The sequence below is a fragment of the Bos grunniens genome, chromosome 21 (assembly GCF_055505025.1).
Source record: "Bos grunniens cultivar Pamir isolate PY7600 chromosome 21, Bosgru_T2T1.0, whole genome shotgun sequence".
NCBI lineage: Eukaryota > Metazoa > Chordata > Mammalia > Artiodactyla > Bovidae > Bos > Bos grunniens.
The window spans coordinates 33,415,622-33,440,384 of NC_141185.1; the positions used below are offsets into that span (position 1 = coordinate 33,415,622).

A 24,763-nucleotide genomic window follows, 5' to 3' on the forward strand; every position below is an offset into this window, starting at 1 on the left:
CTATCTCATCCTCCATCGTCCCTTCTCCTCCTGCCCCCAATCCCTCCCAGCATCAGGGTCTTTTCCAATGAGTCAATTCTTCACATGAGGTGGCCAAAGTATTGGAGTTTCAGCTTTAGCATCATTCCTTCCAATGAACACCCAGGACTGATTTCCTTTAGGATGGACTGGTTGGACCCCCTTGAAGTCCAAGGGACTCTCAAGAGTCTTCTCCAACACCACAGTTCAAAACCATCAATTCTTCAGCATTCAGCTTTCTTCACAGTCCAACTCTCACATCCATACATGACCACAGGAAAAACCATAGCCTTGACTAGATGGACCTTTGTTGGCAAACTAATGTCTCTGCTTTTGAATATGCTATCTAGGTTGGTCATAACTTTCCTTCCAAGGAGTAAGCATCTTTTAATTTCATGGCTGCAGTCACCATCTGCAGTGATTTTGGAGCCCAAAACAATAAAATCTGACACTGTTTCCACTGTTTCCCCATCTATTTCCCATGAAGTGATGGGACCAGATGCCATGATCTTTGTTTTCTGAATATTGAGCTTTAGGCCAACTTTTTCACTCTCCTCTTTCACTTTCAAGAGGCTTTTTAGTTCCTCTTCACTTTCTGCCATAATAGTGGTGTCATCTGCATATCTGAGGTTATTGATATTTCTCCCGGCAATCTTGATTCCAGCTTATGTTTCTTCCAGCCCAGGGTTTCTCACGATGTACTCTGCATATAAGTTAAATAAGCAGGATGACAATATACAGCCTTGATGTACTCTTTTTCCTATTTGGAACCAGTGTGTTGTTCCATGTCCAGTTCTAACTGTTGCTTCCTGACCTGCATACAAATTTCTCAAGAGGCAGATCAGGTGGTCTGGTATTCCCATGTCTTTCAGAATTTTCCACAGTTGATTGTGATCCACACAGTCAAAGGCTTTGGCATAGTCAATAAAGCAGAAATAGATGTTTTTCTCAAACTCTCTTGCTTTAGATATTAAGAAGAGGTGGCAAGAATACACAGAAGAACTGTACAAAAAAGATCTTCATGACCCAGATAATCACGATGGTGTGATCACTCACCTAGAGCCAGACATCCTGGAATGTGAAGTCAAGTGGGCCTTAGAAAGCATCACTATGAACAAAGCTAGTGGAGGTGATGGAATTCCAGTTGAACTATTTCAAATCCTGAAAGATGATGCTGTGAAAGTGCTGCACTCAATATGCCATCACATTTGGAAAACTCAGCAGTGGCCACAGGACTGGAAAAGGTCAGTTTTCATTCCAGTCCCAAAGAAAGGCAATGCCAAAGTATGCTCAAACTACCATACAATTGCACTCATCTTACACGCTAGTGAAGTAATGCTCAAAATTCTCCAAGCCAGGCTTCAGCAATACGTGAACCGTGATCTTTCAGATGTTTAAGCTGGTTTTAGAAAAGGCAGAGGAACCAGAGATCAAATTACCAACATCCACTGGATCATCAAAAAAGCAAGAAACCATACCTAGAAGCATTCATATTGTGTCCAGTGAGAGGCTCTATTTTTAAAGCTAGAAAGATGCATATTTGCCCCTTGGAAGCTTTATGATAAGTTGACCTGAAAAATGAATTTCTTTTTTGTAAAGTTTCTACCATTCAAAAAGATAAAAATATATCTTATAATTGAGGAAATAGTGGTATGGAGAAAATACAGGAAAAACATAACGACAGTCTGTATATTTATTTGCCTAATGTAGCAACCCAGTTCACCAGAGAAAAATGTAAATTCATCAAGAAATGTATCAGGGAGTATTCAAACTAATTTGGATTTTATATTAGATATCACAGATGTTAAGTGCATGCCCATCAGGTAATAATCTATTTAGGGAATAAACAACTTCAGTCTGTTTTTAAATATTTACATGTCTTATTTTATGCCTAAATATTGCCACAGATCTAAAATAATTTATACAACCACAAACATTAAAATATTACCCGTGGATGTAATTCAAGCAAGTGTAAGTATCACCTGTCAGTTGGGTCTATGAAAACAAATTATAATTAAAACAAACTCAGATTAATTCAATTTCTTTAAAATTCTTTGCAAATACAGTACAGCTATTTGAGAAATGGAAATTAATTTGACTTCCATTACTCATAATTAGCATTTGTTAATAAGGCAAGAACTTTTTAAAAAGCTGTAACATCCCTGCTTACAAGACTGGAAGAATTGGCTGTTATCAGATTTTAAATACAATTGCTTAGTCTAAGAGACTTGCCTAATGTGACTCAGAATTACAAAATTTTTAAAACAATTTAGCCATGCTGCGTTGCAACGTCTGAAAAAAAACTTTCTTTTGGTCTCATATATGTGACCCAAAGACTATCAAAATCTGTCAGTTGATTTTATGAAAGTTTGAATTTCAAGATAGTTTGAATACCTTCTCTGGTTTATGTGTGTGTGAAACCATGTATAGACAGGGCGAGTATATTCCTTTCCTTCAGTTTCGTAGTTGCGTACGTTCTTCTGTCGGAGAAGGCAACGGCGACCCACTCCAGTACTCTTGCCTGGAAAATCCCATGGCCGGAGGAGCCTGGTAGGCTGCAGTCCATGGGGTCACTAAGAGTCGGGCACGACTGAGCGACTTCACTTTGACTTTTCACTTTCATGCATTGGAGAAGGAAATGGCAACCCACTCCAGGGTTCTTGCCTGGAGAATCCAGGGACGGGGGAGCCTGGTGGGCTGCCATCTGTGGGGTCGCACAGAGTCGGACACGACTGAAGCAACTCAGCAGCAGCAGCAAGGTCTTCTGTACCTTTACAGAGCAACAAAACAGGAGTCATGGTATGCCTAACATCTGGTTAGAATTTAATTTCCATTTTACATTTATTTGAGGCAAAAAAAGTCTTTACATAGGGCTTTCCTGGTGGCTCAGACAGGAAAGAATCTTGTCACAGACTTCCCTCATCTCCCCAATTGTTCCACTCACAGCACTCAGGAAACCCTCCTCACCACTTCTGCATTCAGCCATGCCACTCTTCCTCTCTTTGTTCAAAGGTTTTTGAAATTCTCTTCCTTAACAAAGATTCCCATGACTAAGAATAAAACTACAAAAGTGAGAAAGCTAATCTGTCTGCCCGTAATATTTTTTTCTTCCTGGCACGTTTCAACCATACAGTAAACCTCCACTTGGATTGGTGCTAGTAGCACTTTCATCATTGCTTGCAATAAAAACTAATTGCATAAATAATAAAATTTAAAATATATACACACAATAAATAAATGTTTCATGAAAAGTACATAGTGACTTTTTAGGCTTCCATCTAGTCAAAGCTATGGTTTTTCCAGTAGTCATGTATAGATGTGAGAGTTGGACTATAAAGAAAGCTGAGCACCAAGAATCGATACTTTTGAACTATGGTGTTGGAGAAGACTCTTGAGAGTCCCTTGGACTGCAAGGAGATGCAACCAACCAGTCCATCCTAAAGGAGATCAGTCCTAAATATTTATTGAAAGGATTGATGCTGAAGCTGAAACTCCAATACTTTGGCCACCTGATGCGAAAAACTTACTCATTGGAAAAGACCCTTATGCTGGGAAGGATTTAAGGCAGGAGGAGAAGGGGACGACAGAGGATGAGATGATCAGATGACATCACCAATGCAATGGACATGAGTTTGAGTAGGCTCTGGGAGTTGGTGGTGGACAGAGAAGCCTGGCGTGCTGCAGTTGCAAAGAGTCGGACCCAGCTGAGCCACTGAACTGAACTGAGGCTTTATATAACTGTGTCCTTCTGTACGTTATCCATGAAGGTTCTCTTCATTTGAGATACCTTGAAATCAGTGACATTATCATTTTGAAATAATTTTGTTGATCTGTAGACAATGTTCATGTGATATACTAAACAGCATGATATAGAATTTGGTCTAAACCTGTTCAGCACTGTATCCAAAAGTTTGTAGAGACTTAGAGCTAAATTTCATGTGCCAGTGAATCTACTAAGTTTAAATAGACAGCAGCTATTTCAGTGACTTTAATGAGTGGGTGTCCATACTGTCATGAATAGTTTCAAAAAAAGTTACAAAATTACACCTATAAAGATGTCTGTCAGTGAATTATGAAATTTAGGATTTGAAAAGGAAGTCAAATATATTGATTCTCACATTGACCAGAAAATAAAATGTATGTTGCTTTACTATAAGTGGGAGTAAAAAAAAAAATTAAGACGAGAGAGAGAATTTTAGGCCTTTTAGGTGGCATTCCACAATATCCTTTGCATTTCAAATAAAGTATGAAATTAATTGCCCCATGACAATAATTTACAAATTATATTTCATCAAATACCTTCCTAGAAGTTAAAGCTTGTTATTGGCTTCCCAGGTGGCCGAGTGGTAAAGAATCCATTTGCCAATGCAGGAATCACAGGAAACTTAGGTTGAATCCCTAGGTCAGGAAGACCTCCTGGAGTAGGAAATGGAAACCTACTCCAGTATTCTTGCCTGGAAAATTCCGTGGCTAGAGGAGCCTGACAGGTCACAGTCCCTGGGTTTACAGAGTTGGACACAACTAAGCAACTGAGCACTACTGTCCCCCAACACCATGACACTGAAAGATCCACTTGTTTATTTGCTATACACAAGACAGTGAAGTTGGTTTACATTTTGGAGACTCAATTTGTCTTCAAAATTTTAAAGGGGGGTTGGGGATGGGGAACACATGTATACCTGTGGTGGATTCATTTTGATATTTGGCAAAACTAATACAATTATGTAAAGTTTAAAAATGAAATAAAATTTAAAAAAAATGTAAAGGGACAATCTACTAACAAATCACAGACTGAATGCCGGTATTTTTCATGCCTTATCTGATTGAAGCTTCATAATAACTTAAAGCCACTAACTGAAACCAACCATTAAACAAACTAGAAAACGGGTTCAGGGAAGAGAAATAATTTGCCTAAAATTACATTTCATAAAGGACTTCCCTGGTGGCTCAGAGGTTAAAACTTCTGCCTCCAATGTAAGAGACCTGGGTTCGATCCCTGGGTGGGGAAGATCCCCTGGAGAAGGAAACGGCAACCCACTCCAGTACTCTTGCCTGGAGAATCCCATGGATGGAGGAGCCTGGTGGGCTACAGTCCATGGGGTCTCAAAGAGTCAGGCACTACTGAGTGACTTCACTTTCACTTTCACATTTCATAAAAATAGCAGGGCTGGAATTTTTATCTAAGGTATCTAGAAGTTGATTAATTAATCAAAAATGTCAAACAAGGTAAAAAAATCTTTTAAAAATTACTACATAAGTAGAAATAGATTGAGAGACTGACTCTGAACAGAAGTCAGTAAATAAACTTAGGGTTTTCTGCCTAATTGGAGACATCACTAATGTTTTAGAAGAAACATGTTTAGAAGAAAGAATGAAACAGATACCTCACACCAGAAAGACAAACTATGGCAGAAAAAAAAATGCATATATTCACCAGATATGGTGCTATGATTGCATAATCTTTATTGGGACACAGGAAGACTACATCTTCAAAATCCTTTTCGTTGGGTTGGGGTCATGATTGATTGCCGAGACATTAGAATCACTTCCTATGAATGGTAGAGTCACAATTAGTAGAGTATGGGTCTGTGAATGACTGCATGAAGCAGATTCTTACCTGCCAACAGGATAAACTATGATATGTGTAAGCAATAAATATATATTTTGCTAAGTCATTAGGTTTTGGAATTATCTGATACAGGAGAATATTAGTTTCCTAGAACCAACATGACATACTACCACACATTTGGTAGTATCAAACAACAGAAATTTATTCTCTCACAGTTCCAGAGCCCAGAAATCCAAAATCAAGAGATTTTCAAAGTTATATCACCCCTTAAGACTCTAGAGTGACAGATTTTATTTCCTTGGGTTCCAAAATCACTATGGATGGGGACTACAGCCATGAAATTAGAAGATGCTTTCTCCTTAGAAGAAAAGGTATGACAAATCTAGACAGCATATTAAAAAGCAGAGACATCACTTTGCTGACAAAATGGATATAGCCAAAGCTAGGGTTTCCCTGGTGGTTCAGATGGTAAAGAATCAGCCTGCAATGTGGGAGACCTGGGTTTGATTCCTGGGTTGGAAAGATCCCCTGGAGGAGGGCATGGTAACCAACTCCAGTATTCCGCCTGAAGAATCCCCATGGACAGAGGAGCCTGGAAAGCTACAGTCCATGGGGTCACAAAGAGTCTGACATGACTGAGTGACTAAGCACACACACATGATTTTTCCAGTAGTCATGTATGGATGTGAGAGCTGGACCATAAAGAAGGCTGAGTGCCAAAAAATTGATGCTTTCAAACTGTGGTGCTGGAGAAGACTCTTGAGAGTCCCTTGGATGCAAGGAGATTAAACCAGTCCATCCTAAAGGAAATAACCCTGAATATTCATTGGAAAGACTGATGCTGAAGCTGAAACTCCAGTACTTTGGTCACTTGATGTGACGAGCCTACTCATCTGGAAAAGATCCTGATACTGGGACAGACTGAAGGCAAAGAAGAAGAGGGCAGCAGAAGATGAGATGATTAAATAGCATAAATGACTCAGGGGAAACGAATTTGAGCAAACTTTGGGAGAGATTGAAGGACAGGGAAACCTGGTGTACTGCAGTCCATGGGGTCACAAAGAGTAGGACACGACTTAGCAACTGAACAATGACAAGACGCTAGAGAAGAGTCCTTCCTTGCTTCTTCCAGGTTTTGATAGCTACTAGGTATTCTTGGCATTTCTTGGTTTTTAAATGAATGATCCCAATCTCTACCTCTATTTTCACATTGATTTCTACCTTGTATCTCTGTGTGTCTCACGTTTTCCTTGTCTTTCCGATGATACCTGTCCTTGGATGTAGGATCCACCATTCAACCCAATAAAAAACTTTCCAAGGTGGCTCGGCGATGAAGAATCTGCCTTCAATACAGCAGATGTGGCAAGATCCACAGGTTTGATCTCTGGGTCCAGAAGATCACTTGGAGAATGAAAAGACAATCCACTACAGTATTCTTGTCTGGGAATTCCCATTGACAGAGGAGCCTGGTGGGCTAAAGTCCATGGGATGCAAAAGAGTCAGACATGACTTAGAGACTAAACAACAACAATTCAGTTCAGTACCAACATTTATCTTCTTCAATTAATTAAGCTGTGAAGTTACACTACACATTTTTTTCTAAGAAAAAATGCTATCCAGATCAGAAGTCAACATGTGAACATTAAGAATTATATTTGTCATTGTTAAGATTCATTCTTAATGATATTTGTTGCTGTTGTTCAGTCACTCAGTTGTGTCCAACTCTGTGCAACCATGGAGTACAACATGCCAGGCTTCCCTTTTCTTCACCATTTCCTGAAGCTTGCTCAAACTCATGTCCAATGAGTTGGTGATGCCATCCATCCATCTCATCCTCTGTCATCCCCTTCTCTTCCTGCCTTCAATCTTTCCCAGCATCAGTGTCTTTTTCAGTCAGCCAGCTCTTCGCATCAGGTGGCCAAAGTATTGGAGCTTCAGCTTCAGCAGCTTCAAAGTCTGGACAAATGGTGACTGGCTTCTGAAAAGTTGCTAAACTTCTGCTATATACTTACTGAACAGTTTTCTTTGTTTGTTTCCCAGAGCATCCATATAGGAATAGCTTCTTTAATTTCACTAAACATCAAGGATCATAAAAACTAAAACACAGAAACAAGAATATATCAGAAGAAGCAATGGTGAAAAATCACACTGAGTCTGGATATTGAATCAAAACATAGCATTGTCCAACAAATATATTTTACCATGACTCATGTCCCTAATACTACTCCATAAAAATAAGAGAAAAAAGAAGATAGTGTAAATTAGGATGCTACTATTTAACAGGTGGTTCTTGACTCAACTGTAATCAATTACAAGTAAATTAAAAGCCATTTCAGGTGGTCCAGTGGTAAAGAATCCTCCTGCCAATGCAGGAGACACTGGTTGAGTCCCTAGTCTGGGAAGATTCCACATGGCACAGGGCAACGAAGCCCAGGCACTGCATCTACTGAAGCCCACATGCCCCAGAGTCCCTGCTCCACGAGAGAAGCCGCCATAATGAAAACCCAGACACCGTAACACAACTACAGAGTCGACCCCACTAGCAGCAACTAGAGAAAGACTGTGTGCAGCAACGAAGACCCAGAGCAGCCAAAAATTAAAAATTAATTTATTAATTATTTTCAAAAAGGCATTTAAGCAGGGACGTGCCAAATCATCTTACAAAAATCCTCAGCAAAAGAAAATATTTCAAGGACTTCATTATAATGTCTAAAATATTAAACGTTTTACCTGCACATTCATTACAGATATTTCAACGAACATGAGCCCTATCATAATTTATGTAAATGCACATGAATCTTAAATTGAACATTATTTGAATAAATGATTTGGGCTTATTATAAAGATATGGAATTAGGCATCAAATAGTAGAACTAAGTCACATTCTTCTAAATATATTATGATCCAAATCTCCCTAAAGTCAACAGAAAGGAAAGACAATTAGTACATTATTGATATTCATGTTGATCTTATTCTAATTTCCAAAGCTATTAATTTTGTTTGTTAGTAATGCTTTGGCTAAAGGTTTTGGTCAAATAAAGTAAGTTTATAATATTTTTATTACATATATATTTTATACTACTTAAAGAAAAGTATGCTTAGCTGAGGATAGGATTGTAAATTGAAAAAACAAATACTTTAATAGCAACATTTTCTTCACTATTTTGACCATTAAAAAAAAACTTTTCACAGTACTCTGAACAGTAACTGGTAATCAAGTATATATTACATGATACGATAGCTAATATTTTTGCATTTCCTCTTATCTTATTTTCCATTTGACCTTAGTAAATAATTCATTTCCTGACTATTGTGTAAAGAATATATCAACTTGGTTAATAACAGGGTTGCAATCAGGTGTCTTCTGAACAATAACTTTTAATTTTCTCTGTTATTATCTCTTATCAACCTTGAAATCTTGTTAAAATAAATATTTTTATTCAGCTGGTTTTGGCTAGGGCCATAAGTTTATGTTTCTAATATCTCCTTAGAGATGCCAATGCTGCTGGTTCATGGACCACACTTGAACAGCAAAGTTGTAGTCACATTAGGGTAATATTCAATTTTCATTTTATTAAGTTTATATTAATTACAATGATTACAGTGTTGTATTAATCTGCAAAAACCTCTGAAAAGAAAAAAAATCACACAAAGGGAAATATAGGAACTTTAGGGTTCTTAAAATCTCTTTTTATAATACCTGGAACATGTTTTGCATATCCAAACTGTGCAACAAACTAGTTCAATAGCCAACACTTCTCAGCTACAATACCGCTTAACAACTACATTCACACTTTCTCAACCACAGTATTTCCTTGCATCATCTCTCATTCCATAGCCATATGCTGCTTAAGTAATAATAAAGCCCCTCTGCACAAATAGAAAAATAGACTCTTAAAAGTATCTTTCTTAAGTTCCCGCCAAAAGGTGCCACTTCTTTGAGATAATTATCCAAAACTAAGTTGGAGGAATATTTGCCTGATTCCCTGCTGTGTATACACTCAGATTTACCATAACATTGTCCGTTAAGATCATCTATCCAAGAGGTCAGTTTTCAAAATGAGAAACTTGTTGGGAATCCCAGACTAATAATCCACCTGGAGAAATTACGGTCTTTAGAAAATATAAAAATTTTGTTCATTTTTACATGTATAAATGTGAACAGATACATACATATAAATTAAGTTAACGAATAGGTTATGAGTGGCATTGTCTAAAAAAGCTGTCTTTGTGCGTGCATGCTAAGTTGCTTCAGTGTGTCTGACTTTATGGACCATAGCCCAACTGGCTCCTCTTTCCATGGGATTCTCCAGGCAAGAATTCTGGAGTGGGATTCCATGCCCTCCTCCAGGGGTTCTTCCCAACCCAGGGACAGAACCATGTCTCCTATGTGTTCTGTGTTGGCAGGCAGTTCTTTACCATTAGCGTCACCTGCGAACCCTGTAGTGTATCTTTATACAGGAAAACAATCTGCGTACTTGGAGTTAGCATGGCGTAATGGTAGAAGATATGTATATTGGAATCTGAGGGCCTTAGTTTGAATCTCAATTCTGCTATTTAATAGCCAAGTGATGTACAATACTTAACCACTCTAGATCTCAGGTCTTTCACAATTGCTTCACTTCAAAAATTTACATTAGCTTTTGCTGCATAATAAAAGCCATAAGATCACTTATGCATGGAATAATAAGCATTATTTTCTTGCTCATATGTCTGTGGGTTTGCAAGCTGTCTGGGGGAGTGCATCTGTGATTAAGTCTATGTTAGCTCCACCTGCCTCCTTCTGGGGCCTCAGTGTCATGGGCAGTGCTACCCTGAGGTATGTACTCCTCGTAAAGGAATTCTGAAGCTTCTGGGGGTTAAGCAGCAAAATGTTTTGCTTCTTAAGGCACAGGTCTACATGATAACAATTTCACATTTGATTGGCTAAATCAAATAATATGCCAAACCCAACATTGAGGAGATGTGAAAGGAAACTACTCCTGAGGTAGTAAGGACAGAGGCAATACAATTAGCTCAACAGTAATTAATCCTGCCTCCAACTTCTTGTGAAGGTTTGCTGAGATTTGGAGATTGTTTGCTGAAGCTATTAGTCTACTCTAATAAGGATATATGTATATACATATGTGTGTGTGTGTGTGTGTGTATATTTTATATATATATATATATATATATATATATATATATAACAATTGAGCATGCAGGCTTTAGCATTAGACAGAGAAGAGTCTGAATCATGGTTCCACAGTTTACTAACTGCAAACCATTGGGAAAGTTGTTTGACACGTTCCTTCCTCTATGGAATGGGAGTATTATCAGAACTACTTCACAAGGTTGCATGAGGATTAAATATATCATGTAATGTTTTTAGAATGATACCAAAAACACACTAAGAACTTAAAATGGCAGTTATTGTGCTGTTAATGAATTAAATAGCTGAAGATACACAATTCATGAGGTCACTCCCCAAATCCTTACTTCAATGAAATGACTTATGATAAAATTTTTATATGATAGCAAGAGATTAAAGCAGACCCTACTAGTAGTCAAATAAATACAGAAAGGGTAGATTATAGTAGTATATATATATATATATAGTATATATATACTACTATATATATAGTATATAGTAGTAGTAATAGATTATATAACATGTCAATGTTATATCTGGGAGCTTAATAAACTGCAGAGAAAAAGCATACAAAAGAAACTCCAAGCTTGTTATAAAAATGATTAAGGGGAGGGAATGTCTTAGATTTAAAGCCATAGTTGAAAAGCCACTCAAAATAAAAATTATAACATGTAGCAAAAAATGTATCATGAAATTTTAAAAGAAATGTGTTTGGTCCTAGAATTATTTTTTACTAACTCCACCACCCCACCTTGACTACAATTTGTTTGGGATCTTCAGTATTAAGAAAAATATAAGTGTGTGTAGATGTCCATAGAATTGCTGAAAAGTGAAAGTGAATGTAAAGATAGAGTGGGTAGTTTATGACAGGACACTTACCCTAAATCAAGAGTAAATTAAACATTATTGTGGAACTGTGAAATTTCCATAATAATTTAACAAATTACCACCAGCATAATTTCATATGCATTTTAAAAAGACATTTATCATCAAGTTACAAACGCCTTATTTCATTTAATTAAAACAAAGCCGAATGCATTTTGTGACAGAAATTTTTACCAAGAAACAATATATTCCAAAATCAAATTTATTATGTTTTAAAACTAGTGACCTGGTTTTAGGCAAGGAGAAATTAACTCATTTCATTTTATACTTTTCTCCAATTTCAACTTCATTGTTAAAACTTGAAAAATTATCAGGAATTTCTACCTCATGGTGATGTATACTTTGAGTAGGGCATTTCACATTTTGTTTGATTTGCAGATACATCAAGAAAAAAAAAATTGTCAAATGTTGATTTAAAGTATCTACTTGCCAATTTTGGAAATGGAACTAACCTAAGCATTAGAGAAACCAAAAAAATAAATGTCATTTTAGCCATAAATTTCCAAGAATGTCTCAATTTTATGAGGTTATTTGTTTCGTTTAGTTTTGTTTTAGTGAGCCCATTTCTCAACATAAAAGACAATTAGAGATCATCACTTTCCTTAGATCATCTTATATAGCATTAGGCTTTAAATAAACCCAATATGCCAATAACTTCCAAATGTATATCTCTAAAATGTTAGCACATTTAAAACTTTTGCTCAGACACAGCAACTTTCAAATTTGTTTACATTCTATTGGCCAAAGACATTCATGCAGCCAAACCCAAAGTAATAAGATAAGATGTATGTCCTGCTTACAGGGAAACCTGGCAAAGGAGAAGGACAAATTCCTGCGAACAGATAATTCCATCTACAACACTACCCTCTGAACTCAAGGTTCAAATGTGTACGGGAGCTACATGCTAACTCCAGTTGGATATCTAATAAACACCTCACCCTTGCCACATCCAGAATGAACCTCTGATTTCCAGGTTCTGGAAATGTTCTCCGTGCCCAAGCTGCAAGCCTCTGACCTGTCTTTACTGTTTTAATAAATGGCACCATCATCAAGTCTACATATTTCTGACTACCACTCCCTAGCAGCCTGTCCTTTGAAGTTTCTCCTTTTAGCAAGACCGATAATAAAGGTCTTCTTTATCATAGACCCAATTTTGGGAACTAAACTGTTTATTACATTGGAGGGAAAGTAGTTTTTATATTTTTTTCAATCTTTGTATTATGAACATTTTCAGATACAGATAAAGTAGAGGCAATAATATAATGAATTCCATGTACTTAACTTCAACAAGTATCAAACTCATGACTAATCTTGTTTCACCTGAACCTCATTTACTCCCACCCAGTTCAGTTCAGTTCAGTTCAGTCGCTCAGTCGTGTCCGACTCTTTGCGACCCCATGAATCGCAGCACGCCAGGCCTCCCTGTCCATCACTAACTCCCGGAGTTCACTCAGACTCATGTCCATCGAGTCAGTGATGCCATCCAGCCATCTCATCCTCCGTCATCCCCTTCTCCTCCTGCCCCCAATCCCTCCCAGCATCAGAGTCTTTTCCAATGAGTCAACTCTTCTCATGAGGTGGCCAAAGTACTGGAGTTTCAGCTTTAGCACCCAACACCTCTTTAAATGATTTTTAAGCTAATTTCAGATATCATACTACTTAATCATTGATATTACAATATATAGAGAGAAGTGTTTTTAAATCATCAAATAAATCACTTCATGCTCTTGTGGTAAAGTCTACCCTAGGTTCCCATCACTGTTGAAATAAAATCCAAATCCCTTGATACCATTACCATCAGTCCAGATCTACCCCCCTAAACCATTTTCCCTCTTGCTGCCATCACCTTTATCCAAAAGGCTTTTGACACTCTGGAATTTCTACTCACCTAGCTTTTCCTTTGCCTCCAAAATTCTCTCACACAATCTTCATGTAGTTATCCTCTTCTTGTTATTTAAATATTTAAATCCTCTTCTTGTCAGCTTAAATACTAACTTCTCAGAAGGACATTCCCCAACAATCACTGTGAAATAACCACGGAGACATTCTATCAGAAAACCTTACTTTTTTTCATAATACTTATCATGATGCTGGCTATTTTTAGCCTGGGTGTGCTTAGTCGCTCAGTCATGTCTGACTCTTTGCTACCCCATGGACTGTAGACTGCCATGCTCTTCGGTCCATGGGGATTCTCCAGGCAAGAATATAGGAGGGTGTTGCCATGACCTCCTCCACGGGATCTTCCCAACCCAGGGATTGAGCCCAGGTCTCCCACACTGCAGGTGGATTCTTTACCCTATAAGCCACTAGGGAAGCCCAAGAATACTAGAGTGGGTACCCTATCCCTTCTCCAAGGGATCTTCCTGACCCAGGAATCGAACCAAGGTCTCTTGCATTACAGGCAGATTATTTACCAGCTGAGCTATTTTTAGCTAATTACCTGCTAGCTGTTCACTCTACTAGATACTGAAAGTGGGAGTGTTGGTATTTTTTGCTACTATATCCTTATGTAAAGACCAAGTATTCCTTTTCATAGCATGTGCTCAATAGATACTTGCTAAATGAATAGACTGGTGAGCTTTCTATTACATGGACCAAAAGTCTCAGTATTTGTACTGATGAACTAAATCAACTTCATTAAGTCAAATAGTTTCTGGGACAATATGGTCCTGTCCAAGGTTTAGAGTTACATACAATGAGAACCAGGGAGCCTCCCCAATGGCTTAGTAGGTGAAGAATCTGCCTGAAATGCAGGAGACACAAGATACGTGGGTTAGATCCCTGGGTTGGGAAGATCCCCTGGAGAAGGAAATGGCAAGCAAGGGAATTTCAGAAAAACTCTGCTTCATTGACTATGTGAAAGCCTGTGACTGTGTAGATCACAACAAACTGTGGAAAATTCTTCAAGAAATGGGAATACCAAACCACCTTACCTGTCTCCTGAGAAACCCGTATGCAGATTAAGAAGCAACAGTTAGAACCTTACTTGGAAAAACTGACTGGTTCAAAATTGAGAAAGGAGTACAACAAGGCTGTATATTGTTGCTCTGTTTATTTAACTTATATGCAGAGTATATCATGCGAAATGCCAGCTGGATGAATCCCAAGCTGGAATTGAGATTGCTGGAGAAATATCAATAATCTCAGATATGCATATGATACCACTCTAATGGCAGAAAGTGAAGAGGAACTAAAGAGTCTCTTGATGATGGTAAAAGAAGAGAATGAAAAAGCTAGCTTAAAATTTAATATTCAAAAAACTAAGAACATGGCATCCAGTCCCATCACTCCATGGCAAATAGATGGGGGAAAAATAGAAGCAGTGACAGGTTTTATTTTCTTGGGCTCCAAAATCACTTCAGATAGTAACAGCAGCCATGAAATTAAAAGACATTTGCTCCTTGGAAGAAAAGCTAGGACAAACCTACATAGCATATTAAAAAGCAGAGATGTCACTTTGCTGACAAGGTCCATATCATCAAAGATATGGTTTTTCCTTAGTCATGTGTGGATGTGAAAGTTGGACCATAAGAAGGCTGAGTGCCAAGGAATTGATGTTTTCGATATTTGGTGTTAGACAAGACTCTTGGGAGTCCCTTGGACTGCAATGAGATCAAACCAGTCAACCCTAAAGGAAACCAACCCTGAATATTCATTGGAAGGACTGATGCTGAAGCTGAAGCTCCAATACTTTGGCCACTTGATGCAAAGAGCCGACTCATCAGAAAAGACACTGATGCTGGGAAAGATTGAAAGCAAAAGGAGAAAAGAGCGGCTGAGGATGAGATGGTTGGATGGCATCACCGATTCAATGGACGTGAATTCTGACCAAACTCCAGGACTTAGTGAAGGACAGGGAAGCCTGGCATGCTACAGTCCACTGGGTCACAAATAGTCGAAACTGACTTAGCAACTGAACAAGAACAACAAAAAAAAGAACCACAGAAGTAGGGGAATGCTATTCTGCTTCTTTAGGATTAAATATGTTGATATGTTTTTGTCTTAGTTGAGTGAAGAATGAGGTGTTAGACCTGGATTAGGGAATGCACAGTACACTGAAGACCAGTAAAACATTTGAAATGCCTCTTATAACACAATTTAAGATAGTTTGGACATAAAAATTAAAGATCAAAGGTTTCCCTTTTTGTTTTTGAGCCCTTCAGATATAAACTCAGCTCTACCATATCCAATAACTTTCTATGGACACAGACCTTTTGTCAGCCTACTTCTCAACATGAAACCACTGTGAATTATCCTCTCTAATGAATCCTTGATCAAATTTGAATCAGGATATACTAATGATTAAATAAAATATATAAGCAATAAGTAGAAGGCAGCACACAAGGAGGGCTAATGATGAAAGGTTTTGCTATCAAAACCACCTCTGGGGGTGCCATTGGATGGGGAATGATGAGTAAATCTTGTTAATTTTTCCATTTTCTCTATACAAATAATAACTGATATGGCAATGTGCCATCCTTGCAAATGCTGTCACTTCCCCATATTCCAGAAAATTGCTTCATTTAAGCTCCTTAAAAGGAATTCAGGAACCATCATTGGTTAAGGATACCCTATAATCAAAAAGTCATTACCTAGAACTAAAAACTCATTATCTAGAAAAGATTATAATTAAAAACAAAGTTCCTTTCTATCCATTTGAAACAGAGTAAGAACTTTCCAAAAATCATTTTCAAGTGGATAAAAAGACAGAGGAAATAAACTGCTCTTTTAATCCAAACATAATAGTAGAGAGAATTGCCACCCCCCACCCCACAAAATCCTGCTGGTGCAGATAAACAGCATATTCCAAAGAAACAAAGGACAAACTTGATGCCATTTGCCAGTTTCCTCATCTTCCCCTGTTTTGTACTTTACTAACATGAAGATAAGCTATTAGGATGAATTCTATGTTAGGAAGAGTACTCAATCACTATAATGGTAAGACTAGTGTTGGGGGGCCATATTTACAAACTCAGCTACGAAAAATCATAATTTTCTTTATTTTCTATAATTCAACCTAGTTTCAATCTTAATCTCATTCTGCCCAGGAGGAAATAAAAAGCATTGCTTTGCTAATTCAAGGTACACCCAAGGATTCCACCTACCCCTCCCTTTCTTCTTAGTATTGTGTCTAAACAAAATAGTTAACTTTTGTAGGAGGTACCATGGGAGATGGTATATTGTCCTCAGTCACCATCTGTCTATAGTGACTTCCACCAAAGTGTGTCCTTCAGGCTAGTTTGTGGATTGAAATCCTCACAAGGGCATCATCTCATTTGAGGGGTCAAAGTTTCATGTGATCTCATATGATCCATAGCACATAGCTGCTGCAAGTCTCCTCCATTTTTTTTGATTCACAATGCCAGTATCATCCAAAAAAATAAATAAATCTGTCATACCATAGGTCTTGGTGCATGGAGAATCCATTTAGCCTGTTCATTTCTATATTCTCTTAGGCCAAGGAGGCATATAGAACCTTGGGAGAACAGATTATACTTAATTTCAGATCCCTAAAATTATGAGGAGATCTTACTTTGCTCCCATTAGTTTAGGATCAACTCAAGTGAGAGGAAGAGGTAAGAAACCCATGTCAACACCTTGATTGCTAAACACCTTACTGCAGCTCTAAGAATCTTTCTCTTGGCTGGAGCAGGTACTAGAAAAGAACTGCTTCTGTGATATCAATATTTTTCCCCCAATTTTGTTGTTTACTCATGCACCCTAGTGCCGGGGACCAGCCCCGGCTGATCCAGGGTATTCGAAGGAGAGACGACGTAGGCGAGGATCAGGATACAATAGCTTCAATTAGATATTAATTAAAGATATAAAGAGTAATAGAATAAGGATAGCTCAGTAGGAAAATTCAGTGGAGAAAAGAGGCTGAGTAGCTTGGTTTACGCGGGAGACCAATAAAACTTCAAGACAAGAAGTTTGCACCACTTACGTAGGCCGCAGGCGTCCTTCCGTTCTCCCGAAGGAGAGGAGACACTGAGGCCTCCCCGGTCGGATCTTAGAAGCCCAGGCATAATTAGTAAGCATGGTGGGTTCCACGCTCCAGATGGAGACTCAGCCAGAGTGAGAGAGAGAGCGACATGGGGAGACCAGTATTTCGAGAAACTGATCCCAATTCTTTATTTTCCAGAGTCTGTTTTTATACACTAAGATGTTATACAAAAGTCACGTGGGGACAGCAGTCCTGACTTTTATCAAAGTCAGGTGCTTCATACAAATGTATACAGAGGTCTTAGGGGTGTTACATCATCTTCTGGCCAGGGGGGCCTGCTGACAATTTACGACCCTCTCCTTGTGACAGCGGTCAGTCAATCAGGACACTTATTTCTCCAGGGCTGATTATTCTCAAAACAGACGCCACCCAAATAAAGTTACATTCCTACAGGGTGAGGGTGTAATGGGTTTTAGTTAAGGAAAGAATTTACTTAGCCTAAGGTCTAACGTGATTAATATCAAAGGTTAATACTTATTTCTTCTATATATTCATTAATGTGTGTAAGGGCAGGGGATGTGGAGACTTAGCAACAAACATTGGCTCAACAAATGAAAAACCCTTCACCAACACAATTTCTAATTAGCCCATTATACTTATACTAATAGTTTTCTAACTTCTCTAAAGAACCTGTTTTTAGAGGGTTTAAAGCATCTTGTGCCTCTCACAGTTGGGAGGCTGTGAGCAATCACATGTGGCTGGACGAGCCTGTCAGGCAGGCTAGAGAACCTTCAGAGGAGTTTGTAGGTTAAAACACTCTTATCACGCCCAGGAATTATTATTAACTGGAGCTCTAGGTTAACTCCTTCTCCGAAAGAGGTGGTGGGGGACAGCCCCCCGTAAAGTCAGAGGTGTAGGTAAGAGCACAAAGTAGTAAAGTAGGCAGGCTCTGGTTATGGGGGTAGACGCTCGGGGATTTCCAGGGGGACTCCTGAGGCTCGATCCCGCCTTTGCGTATGTCGAGCCTCCTTCCTCATGACCTTTGCCATGGGCGGAGTACCTCACTCTGGCCCCCAACACCCTAGAGCCTGTGCTCTGGGACAAGAGAAGCCACAGCAACGAAAAGCCAGTGCATAACAAGAGAAGAGTCCCCACTCACTGCGACTAGAAAAAAGTCCAACAAGGACCAAAGACCTGGCACATCTAAAAATAAATGAATAAATAAAAAAAAATTTAAAGATATACAAATGGTGAGAATGTTAAGCCCATGTCTTTGTTCTTCTATTCTCTAAATCCTGTTGCTGCTGCTGCTGCTAAGTCGCTTCAGTCGTATCTGACTCTATGTGACCCCATAGATGGCAGCCCACCAGACTCCCCCATTCCTGGGATTTTCCAGGCAAGAACACTGGAGTGGGTTGCCATTTACTTCTCCAATGCATGAAAGTGAAAAGTGAAAGTGAAGTCGCTCAGTCATGTCTGACTCTTCACAACCTCATGGACTTCAGCCTACCAGGCTCCTCCGCCCATGGGATTTTCCAGGCAAGAGTACTGGAGTGCGGTGCCATTGCCTTCTCCATCTCTAAAGCCTATCATTCCCTAAATAATGGGTACATCCTATCTAGCTACCTAAAGTGAGAAAGAAAATTGCCTCAGTCTACAAGGAGACTTAATATTTAACACATAAATTTTGCAATATTAGCTTTCAACAATAATTAATTTTTCAAAATTAATCATTTCACTAATGACAGTTTAGTATTAACCCTGCTGCTGCTGCTGCTGCTAAGTCGCTTCAGTCGTGTCCAACTCTGTGCGACCCCACAGACGGCAGCCCACCAGGCTCCCCCATCCCTGGGATTCTCCAGGCAAGAACACTGGAGTGGATTGCCATTTCCTTCTCCAATGCATGAAAGTGAAGTCACTCAGTCATGTCCAACTCTTAGCAACCTCATGGACTACAGCTTACCAGGCTCCTCTGTCTATGGGATTTTCCAGGCAAGAGTACTGGAGTGGGTTGCCATTGCCTTCTCCAATATTAACCCTTAGGTAATGTTATAAAATTAACCACACAATTGTACTCATTTCACATGCTAGCAAGGTAATGCTCAAAATCCTTCAAGCTAGGCTTCGACAGTATGTGAACCAAGAACTTATAGATGTACAAGCTGGATTTAGAAAAGGCAGAAGAACCAGAGGTCAAATTGCCAACATCTGTTGGATCATAGAAAAAGCAAGAGAATTCCAGTAAAACATCTGCTTCTGCTTCACTGACTACATGAAAGCCTTTAACTGTGTGGATCACAACAAACCAGAAAATTCTGAAAGACATGGGAATACCAGATCACCTTACCTGCCTCCTGAGAAACCTTTATGCAGGTCAAGAAGCAACAGTTAGAACTGGACATGGAACAATGGACTGGTTCAAAATTGGGACAGGAGTATGTCAAGGTTGTGTATTGTCACCCTACTTAACTTATATGCATGGTACATTATGCAAAATGCTGGGCTGGAGGAAGCTCAAGCTGGAATCAAGATTGCCGGGAGAAATATCAATAACCTCAGTTATGCAGATGACACTACCCTCACAGCAGAAAGCGAAGAGGAACTAAAGATCCTTTGATGAGGATAAAAGAAAAGCATGAAAAACCTGGCTTAAAACTCAACATTCAAAAAACTAAGATCATGGCATCCAGTCCCATCACTTCATGACAAGTAGATGGGGGAAACAATGGAAACTTTCTTGGGCTCCAAAATCACTGCAGACAGTGACTGCAGCTGTGAAATTGAAAGATGCTTGCTCCTTGGAAGAAAAGTTATGACAAAACTAGACAGCATATTAAAAAGCCCAGACATTACTTTGTTGACAAAGGTCTTTATAGTTAAAGCTAAGATTTTTCCAGTAGTCGTGTATGGATGTGAGAGTTGGACCATGAAGAAGGCTGAGTGCTGAACAATTGATACTTTCAAACTTTGGTGCTGGAGAAGACTCTTGAGAGTCCCTTGAACAGCAAGGATTTCAAACCAGTTAATCGCAAAGGAAATCAACCCTGAATGTTCATTGGAAGGACTGATGCTGAAGCTCTAATACTTTGGTCACCTGATGCAAATAGCTGACTCACTGGAAAAGACCCTCATGCTGGGTAAGATTAAGGGCATGAGGAGAAGGGGACAACAGAGGATGAGATGGTTGAATGGCATCATCAACTCAATGGACATGAAACTGAGCAGACTCTGGGAGATAGGGAAGGACAGGGAAGCCTGGTGTGCTGCAGTCCATGGGGTTGCAGAGTCAGACTGGACTGAGTGACTGAACAACAATAAGTATATAGTTCGAGTTTACTTCAAGTAGGATTTTTCTTTTTTAATATGGGAAAAATTGTTGCTAATTTAAAACCTGTCACACCAAAGCTTTGTGCTATATTTGTATAAGAGTAAATGTGGGCCTATAAGAATTTAGTCTTGAATGCAATTGATGCAATTGATTTTTTTTTTTTTTTTTGCAGAATGGAAAGTGAGAGTGTAAATGAGAAATCTTATTATTTCCCCATGATTATCCATCATATTTAGTCCTAAATTAACTCACTCATTCAAATATTTTAAGTGAAATTTAGAATTATTCAGAATATTGTAACCAAGGCAATTATCAAAGCTGTTTCATAGCAATTATAATTTTATAGACAAACTAGCACAAGCCATTGTGTTCCTTGCCATAGGGAACCCAAAAATTGAAAACAAAAATCATCTCGTGAATTTGTAATAAAAGTAATCTAGTACACAGCAAGGACTAGTCTGAGTTTTGTTAATTTATAATTTTCAGAGTGGCTTTTGGGCTCAATATTTTGTTTTCTTTTTTCATTTCAGTGATAAGCAATTAGACTCAGAAAAGTTAAATTATTTACTTGAGGTCATAAGTCACAGATATTAAAAATCAGAGCTAGAGCTATATGTTTTAAATGATAATGCAATGATTTTCCTTCCTCAGAATTACAATAGCAAAGTTTGAGTGAAAGTTTAACTACTTAGAGATACATTACACATTAGCAGTGCAACTTAATTAAACCCTCAAAACAACTGTGATGGGGCTCATAGATTGTAATTTGCTGGAGCTTCAAAAACAGATTGCTTTATTTTCTGAGTAATGTGTTATTCTAGAGTATTTTAAAAGAAATATAATCTGTTCTTAATAATTCTTCCAGTCTTATTTATACTGCTAAAATGCTTCCGACTCTATTTTCCTGATATTTTACAAAGATAAACACATACCTAGTTCTTTTCTGAAATAACATAAATCCCAAGATAGTCAAATCATAATTAATGAAGACGCACTGAATGCCAATGTATGAGTCTTTAGTATGTGATGCTTATTATTTTAACTGGCCTGCATAAATCAACAATGAAAAATGGAAATAGTGATAAATAGCATGCTAAACATAACAAAGATCTGAGTGACTGCTTTGTCCTCAGAGATCTTCAAAGATTTGAACAAATAAAGTATTCATCCAGTAGTTCTTCAAATAAAACTAAAAAGGAAAAGAGGTCAGTTCAATTTCTATAAGTAAGATATTGGAATTAGTTGAAACATGCTTGTGGTAGCCATCCTCTGGGGAGAATAGTTGTTAACTCAATGAATCAAGTCCTGAGATGGAGCGGGAGAAAAACAAACCAATCAAGGCTAATGGTTCCTGATGAACCCAGATTAAACACAGAGATTGGTCTGGCTTAAATACACTCAAGGGAACAGTCCTTCAGATAAGAGTATCAATTTTCACTCTGGGTCAATAGAATGAAGAGTGTGCGGTTAAAAATCAGATATTGCAAATGTATACAGCTTGAGTAAGGAGGCCTGCTGGGGGGAAAAACAAACATTGCAATCAGAAAAGACTTTGAAAAGACATAAAGAATTATAAATAATATGTTCAAATACAAATTGGTTAAATTAATTAGAGAATTGAGAAAGATGGTTAAAAATAAATATACAAACTCAGTTTTTATGCATTTATCATAGAAATTTGGAAAAATCATAACAATTAAAAATATGAAAATTCTTGCACATAAATTTTGTCCAGGATTAAAATTTTTAAAACTGTGTAAAAGTGTTGAATAATATAAATACTTGAATAAAGTAAGAGATGTCACTGTAAATATAAGTTTAAATATTGTAAAGTTTAATATTTTTCTCCAAACTTACAGGTTTAAAAAAAATTAGTATTATTTTTGTTATGCTTATCTTACAAAATGATAGTAAAATTTATGAATGCCTATGTTGATGAAACAGAGAAGGCAATGGCACCCCACTCCAGTACTCTTGCCTGGAAAATCCCATGGATGGAGGAGTCTGATAGGCTGCAGTCCATGGGGGTCTCTAAGAGTCAGACGTCACTGAGCGACTTCACTTTCACTTTTCACTTTCATGCATTGGAGAAGGAAATGGCAACCCACTCCAGTGTTCTTGCCTGGAGAATCCCAGGGACTGGGGAGCCTGATGGGCTGCTGTCTATGGGGTCGCACAGCGTCAGACACTACTGAAGTGACTTAGCAGCAGTAGCAGCATATTGATGAAAATCAAATTAAGTAAGAATTTTTCTATAAGGATGTTCAATGTAGCATTGTTTAAAATAGCAAAAAATGCAATTGTTTAAATATCTGAAATAAGTACACTGCAACTGATGACTATAATTTTTTAGGCATTAAAAGTTTTTCTATAGTAAATACATTGTGAGGTGAGTTCCAAACTGGTGTGTATGACAATGACAATTTTTATCTTAAACTACTGTAAATATATTTTGTCCAGAGTAGCCAAGTAGTCACAAATATAGTGCTTATTACTCGTTGGCAGAATCATGAATGCCTATTGTTTTCTTTTTTGAGTTAATCCATGTTATCCAAATTTCCCACTTGGTACAAATTACTTTTGTAATTATAAAATCCACAATATATGCCATTGTTTTTAATATCCATAATAACATCTTTAAAATAAAGAAAAACTAAATACATTTTAAAATATTTCACTTTTACTGTGCTGGATTGGTTATAGAAGGCAAATGGACATTTTCTAGTAAAAAACACACTCAAATCTGTGCTTCTATTGGTTTATAAGGCTGTTTTGTGCTAATTGAACACAGTATTAGAGCTTGATCTCTTTGAGAAGAACACTGAATCAAGTGAGTTTTGATACTCATTCATGGGATCGCAAAGAGTTGGACACGACTGAGTGACTGATCTGATCTGATCTGAGTGTAGCTAGCACAAGGCTCTGTACACAGTACTGAATGAAACAAATGGACTTTAAGTATTTTAACATTGACTCACTATACACTTCAGTCCTATTTTATCAACCAACCTAGTTTGATGTATCTGGGGAATATGCTATAACTCTAAAAGTATTTTTAAAAGATTTCTGGTGTATACTATTATAGTTTTCCTTTAATTGGGGTATAGTTGCTTCATAACACTATGCTGGTATCTGCTATACCATGAAGTGAATCAGCCATATGCATACATATATTCCCCCTCTCTCTTGGACCCCTCTCCATCCCACTCATCTAGGTTACCAAAGAGCACTGAGTTGAGCTCCCTGTACTATGCTGCAGGTTCCCACTAGCTAGCTATTTAACACATGGTAGTGCGTACATTTCAGTCACAATCTCCCAAATCATCCAACTTCCTGGCTCTACCTCCAAGTCCACATGTCTGTTCTCTATGTCTGCATTTTTATTCCTATTTTTATAGACTCCTGCTGCTGCTAAGTCACTTCAGTCATGTCCGACTCTGTGCGACCCCATAGACGGCAGCTCACCAAGCTTCCCCGTCCCTGGGATTCTCCAGGCAAGAACACTGGAAGGGGTTGCCATTTCCTTCTCCAATGCGTGAAAGTGAAGTCGCTCAGTCGTGTCCGACCCTCAGTGACCCCATGGACTGCAGCCTTCCAGGCTCCTCCATCCATGGGATTTTCCAGGCAGGAGTACTGGAGTGGGGTGTTATTGCCTTCTCCGAGACTCCACATATTCATTAATATATGACATTTATTTTTCTCTGTCTGACTTCACTGTGTTAAGACAGACTCTAGGTCCATCCACATCTCTGCAAATGACTTCATTTTGTTCTTTTTATGAGTGAGTAATAGTCCATTGTACATATGTACCACATCTTCTTTATGCACTCATCTTTTTTTTTCTTTTTCCCAAGGAGTTGACATTTTACTAGAGGAGAGAGAAAACAA

The 24,763-nt window shown here is 38.2% G+C and overlaps 1 long non-coding RNA gene across 1 annotated transcript; it reads right to left on the reverse strand.

Moving 5' to 3' along the window:
- Positions 1 to 1,679: 1,679 nt before the first annotated feature.
- LOC147349343 (uncharacterized) lies at positions 1,680 to 17,679 on the reverse strand. The gene is made up of 4 exons (XR_015150384.1): positions 17,548 to 17,679; positions 13,492 to 13,626; positions 7,600 to 7,683; positions 1,680 to 2,788 (listed from the first exon to the last, which is right to left on the reverse strand). It is a non-coding gene; the product is annotated as an uncharacterized LOC147349343 (long non-coding RNA).
- Positions 17,680 to 24,763: the final 7,084 nt, after the last annotated feature.